This window comes from Bos grunniens, chromosome 2, assembly GCF_055505025.1.
Source record: "Bos grunniens cultivar Pamir isolate PY7600 chromosome 2, Bosgru_T2T1.0, whole genome shotgun sequence".
Lineage (NCBI taxonomy): Eukaryota > Metazoa > Chordata > Mammalia > Artiodactyla > Bovidae > Bos > Bos grunniens.
The window spans coordinates 131856333-131861798 of NC_141166.1; the positions used below are offsets into that span (position 1 = coordinate 131856333).

The following is a 5466-nucleotide window of genomic DNA, read 5'->3' on the forward strand; positions in this document are numbered from 1 at the left end:
TAGTCATAAAGGTTCTCCCCACAGGATGTTTATTAATTACAAAGAAAAACAGTAACAGTGGAGAAATCTCAAGGACACATTTAAGTGATCAAAGTTAAAGTTACCATGACTAGTACAGGCACACATGGGAGATATTTTGGGTTGGGTTCCAGACTGCTGCAACAAAGCAAATATCGCAATAAAGCAAGTCACACTTTATTTTCCCAGTGCCTATAAAAGTTATGCTTACACAATACCTTAGTCTATTAAGTTTGCAATAGCACTATGTCTAAAAAAACAATGTTCATACCTTAATTTAAAGATACTTTATTGTAAGGAGTGCTGACTATCTTCTGAGCCTTTAGTGAGAGGTAGTAGGAACACGAAAGGTCACTGATCACAGACAACCGAAACAAATATAATACAGAAAAAGTTGGAATATTGTGAGAATTGCTAAAATCTGACACAGAAACACAGTGAGCAAACGCTGTTGGAAAAACAGTGCAACAGAGGCACCTGATGCAGGGCTGCCACAAACCCTCAATCTGTTAAAAAAAAAAAAAAAAGGAACATAAGTGAAGTACAACAAAAGCAATGAGCAATAATTGACACAACACCTGATGTGGTATCCCGAGCCAGGCACACCATCACTTCCGTGGTATGATGGTGTTATGCCTAAAACGCATAACCTCAATCTAGTAAGGGAAAAAAAAAAAAAAAAACCCATCAGACAAACCCAAAGTGAGGAATAGCTTACAAAACAACTGCCCCAGGGACAAGGACTGAGGAACTGTCCCAGATGGGAGGAGACCCAGGAGCCAAGACAAGCAAATGACATGTGGGATTTTCAAAATAGAAAGACTGGGTGCTGGCAGACAGTGTTGGGAGGGGGCAGCCTACAAGATAGCAAGTAACTTTCAGCTCAGGGCTGCCCTGAATGCTATTTCTTTGGCTTCATCCACTCCACTGGGCAGTAGAGAGGCTAGCTGGAGCTGTCTGTGGGGAGGCGGACAGAAGGGAGAATGGGAGGAAGGCCGAGTATGTGGGCTTGGTGGTGTTACATTTGTTCCTGACACCTTTGTGTAGGTTGGAAATATTTTTAAATAAAAATTTCAAAGCAATATACATGCGACAAAATTCAAACACAACAGTGAAAAGTCTTCTTCCTATCCCCAGCTCCTTCCTCCTCCCGCCCTCCCGCCCAGGGTGTCATTCGGTCACCCAGTCCTGTCCACCTCTTTTCGATGCCATGGACTGCAGCACACCAGGCTTCCCTGTTCTTCACCAACTGCCGAAGCTTACCCAAACCCATGTCCATCGAGTTGGTGATGCCATCCAACCATCTCAACCTCTGTCATCCCCTTCTCCTCCCGCCCTCAATCCTTCTCAGCATCGCTCCAAATCTTTGTTGTGACGAGACAAAGAACTGAGGAACATACACTCACATGACATATAGATGTGAGAGTTGGACTATAAAGAAAGCTGAGCACCGAAGAATTGATGCTTTTGAACTGTGGTGTTGGAGAAGACTCTTGAGAGTCCCTTGGACTGCAAGGAGATCCAATCAGTCCATCCTAAAGGAAATCAATCCTGAATATTCATTGGAAGGACTGATGTTGAAGCTGAAACTCCAATACTTTGGCCACCTGATACAAAGGACTGACTCATTGGAAAAGACCCTGATGCTGGGAAAGATTGAAGGTGGGAAGAGAGGAGGACAACAGAGGTTGATATGGTTGGATGGCATCAACGACTTGATGGACATGAGTTTGAATAAGCTCCAGGAATTGATGATGGACAGTGAAGGTGGCTTACTGCAGTCTATGGGATTGCAAAAATTGGACACGACTGAGTCACTGAACTGAACCTATCACTTTGTCTCTCACTGAATTCTTTCTGCGATGAGACACCAAGAATCTGAGCTTCATTGGGTCCTGAAACCAGGTACTGTGGGCTTTGGCTGGGTTCGAGTGCTAATCTGAGGTACTCCTTGGACTCCAAGGGACTCTCAAGAGTCTTCTCCAACACCACAGGTCAAAAGCATCAATTCTTCAGCGCTGAGCTTTCTTTACAGTCCAACTCTCACATCCATACATGACCACTGGAAAAACCATAGCTTTGACTACACAGATCTTTGTTGGAAATTAATGTCTCTGCTTTTTATATGCTGTCTAGGTTGGTCATAGTTTTTCTTTGAAGGAGCAAGCGCCTTTAAATTTCATGGCTGCACTCACCGTTTGCAGTGATTTTGGAGCTCAAGAATATAAAGTCTGTCACTGTTTCCATTGTTTCCCCATTTACTTGCCCTGAAGGGATGGGATCGGATGCCATGATCTTCATTTTCTTAATGCTGAGTTTTAAGCCAGCTTTTTCACTCTCCTGTTTCACCTTCATCTAAAGGTTCTTTAGTTCCTCTTCGCTTTCTGCCATAAGGGTGGTGTCATCTGCATATCTGAGGTTATTGATATTTCTCCCTGCAATCTTGAATCTGGCTTGTGCTTCATCCAGCCTGGCATTTTGCATGATGTACTCTACATATAAGTTAAATAAGCAGGATGACAATATATAGCCTTGACCTTGATGTACTCCTTTACGATTTGGAACTAGTCCGGTTCTAACTGTTGCTTCTTGACCTGCATACAGGTTTCTCAGGACGCAGGTAAAGTGGTCTGGTATTCTCATCTCTTTAAGAATTTTCCACATTTTGTTGTGATCCACACAGTCAAAGGCTTTAGCATAGTCAATGAAGCAAATGTATTTCTGGAATCCTTGCTCTCCCAGGTTATCAGAGTTATTTACCAAGAATTTAATGCACATCAGATAATAACAAACAGGTACATGTATTTATTGCCCATAGAGGCTGAGGGCTCTTTCAGTCAAAGGAAGTCAAGGAGGGTCATGGCAACTGAGAGCCAGAAGCCTCCTCCAGTAAGCGAAGGAGGACCTTTTCTGAACTGAAAAGAGAAGAGACAGATATGTCTGGATGCCATCAAACACATTTATATTGCACTAAGGTTTCAGGGCTTCCCCTGCGACTCAGCAGTAAAGAATCCCCCTGCAATGCAGGAGATGTAAGAGGTGGAGGTCAATTCCCGGTATGGGAAGATCCCCTGGAGGAGCGCATGGCAACGCACTCCAGTATTCTTGCCTGGAGAATTCCATGCATAGAAGAGCTTGGTGGCCTGTAGTCCATAGGGTCACAAACAGTTGGACATGACTGAAGGGACTTGCACGCACATGCAACAGGCTGCAACCTATTAGTAGGTCAAAAAATCAATTCAGTGTTTCATGATTTTTTTTTCATTATCATAATTTTTGAAAAATAGGAAAGATATTCTGGGGAAAAAAGGATGGGAAGAGATGAAACAAGTTGGACAAAACTTTAATCTTGAAGCTCAGGGACTGGTACATGAAAGCCAATTATATTATTCTATTTTTCTGTGTTTGAGACTTTCCACAATAGTCTCTGTAAAATATATCTTCTAGCAAGCTTTTCTTTCAAGAGAGATGCAAGAAGAAAGGAACTGACAGTGGCAAGAATGCATCAAGGTATTAAGGGTGAACTTGTATTAAGGGTTAACTGTACTAAGGGCAAATTTGTTACCATGTAAAATATGTTTCTTACTGAGGGTTGAGTTTGTTTTTGTTTTAAAGTTTGAAAAGCACTGCCTGGAGCCACAGCTGTCATAAAGGTTCTCCAGGATGCTTTTCCCCAGGCTGCAAGTGATAGGGTAGGTCGTCACCAGGGATCCACCTGGCAATAAACAAGCAGGCCTGACTTCCTTGAAATTTTACGTGAGGACTAGCCAGTTAATGGGTAACCAGGAGCAGAAACCACTCCGCTGGGAGTCTGTGGCCCCGTGGGGGACCCTGCTACAGCGCAGTTAGGGCTCCCAGGGGTGCTGTGGGACAAACCTGGTTTCCAGGGCTGCAGCCCTCTATCCCAGAGCAAGTTCAACCACAGAGGCCTGGGGGCTCTCCCGCCAGCTGACAAACCCTGAGGCAGCTCAGCTGGGCTGGAAAGCTTCCCAGGGTGGTAATCCCCCTCGGGCCTGAGTTTGCCCTTCCCACCCCCACCCCAAGACTTGCTCTCTGCAAACCAAGGGACCTCCTTAACAGCCAGGGCTGAGCGTGCCTCCTGTGAACGTACGGAAAGTGAAGCGCCTAGGCTTTGGGGGCCACACAGCCCCTCACGGGTGCTCAGCTCTGCAGCTGTCTTGCAAAGCAGCCACGGACAATACAGAAACAAATGAGCACTGCTGTTCCAATAAAACTTTTCATGGACGCTGAGGTTTGAATTTTATGTCATTTTGTTTCTTACAAAATAAATCATTTTTTTGGTACTTCAAAACCATTAAAAATGTAAAAGTCATTTTTAGCTCCTGGGTTGAACAAAAACACGAGACAGTCGGATTCGGCCCGCAGGCCGTGGGCTGCAGACCCTTGCTTTGGAAGCGGCTATCCTCCCCGCTCTCTCCCCCTCCCCCATCCCTCGCTCCTCCTCCGCTCCCCGCGCCGGTCCCCAACTGCAGCCCAGACGCAGCGGCCAGCGGTCAGGGGGCGCTGACTCACAGGCTGACTCAGCTGCAGGCGTGCATCCAGCACACGCCTCGGCCGGGCAGCGGGGCGCCGGGCGGGCGGCGCAGCCGGCGGAGGTAGGGGCGTGGCGGCTGCCGCGCGGGAGTCGGAGCGGCGCGGGCCCGGGCGCAGGTCCCGCCACAGGAGCAGCTTTGCAGGATCCTGACCTCTGTGGGGCCGGGCAACCCGCGTTGCCGGGCGCAGTAGCCACGCTAGAAGCTGGGCCCGGAAGGACTACGACTGCCCCTGGCGCAACTCAAGCGCGTAACACCCAGAGCGCACAGGGGCGGAGACCCGGAGGGAGACCCCCGCTGCGCAGGTCCTTTGGAGCCAGTCCTGGGTGAGGAGAGGCCCGGGCGGCGGCTCCGCCCACCGGATCACACGTCCCCGTCCCGGCCTTTTCCCCCGCGGTCCAGCCTGGGCTGGTCTCCTCCAGGCAGCCTTCCCACCCGGACTGCTAGGAGCTAGATAGAGTCCGCCTCAAGGTGGCCGGGGCATCCTTCCTGGCACCTTCGACCTCGCTCTCCGCCTGCCTGTTTTGTGTCTGGCTTCGTCACCAGACTGTGAGCCCCTGGAGGGCAGCGACCGGGTGTCAGAAGGCTCTGAATCCCTGGGGTTTAAACAGCGCCCGGGGACAGGAGGAGGTAGACTTGTAGTGGAGCAACCAACTTTAGTGATCCCACCTGAGACACAGGCGTACCAGATCGCCCAAACCCATGATAATGTAATAGGTAAAAAATGCAGTTCTTATACCCATAGTCAACCCACTCCAGTACTGTTGCCTGGAAAATCCCATGGACAGAGGAGCCTAGTGGGCTATATAGTCCATGGGGTCGCAAAGAGTCGGACACGACCAAGCGACTTCACTTTCACTTTAGTAATATGTAAAAATATTCTACGCTTTGTGAA

General features: G+C 48.2%; 1 long non-coding RNA gene across 1 annotated transcript; it reads right to left on the reverse strand.

The window, feature by feature from the left end:
- Positions 1 to 290: 290 nt before the first annotated feature.
- On the reverse strand, positions 291 to 2933 carry LOC147378768 (uncharacterized). The gene is made up of 2 exons (XR_015149001.1): positions 2214 to 2933; positions 291 to 524 (listed from the first exon to the last, which is right to left on the reverse strand). It is a non-coding gene; the product is annotated as an uncharacterized LOC147378768 (long non-coding RNA).
- Positions 2934 to 5466: the final 2533 nt, after the last annotated feature.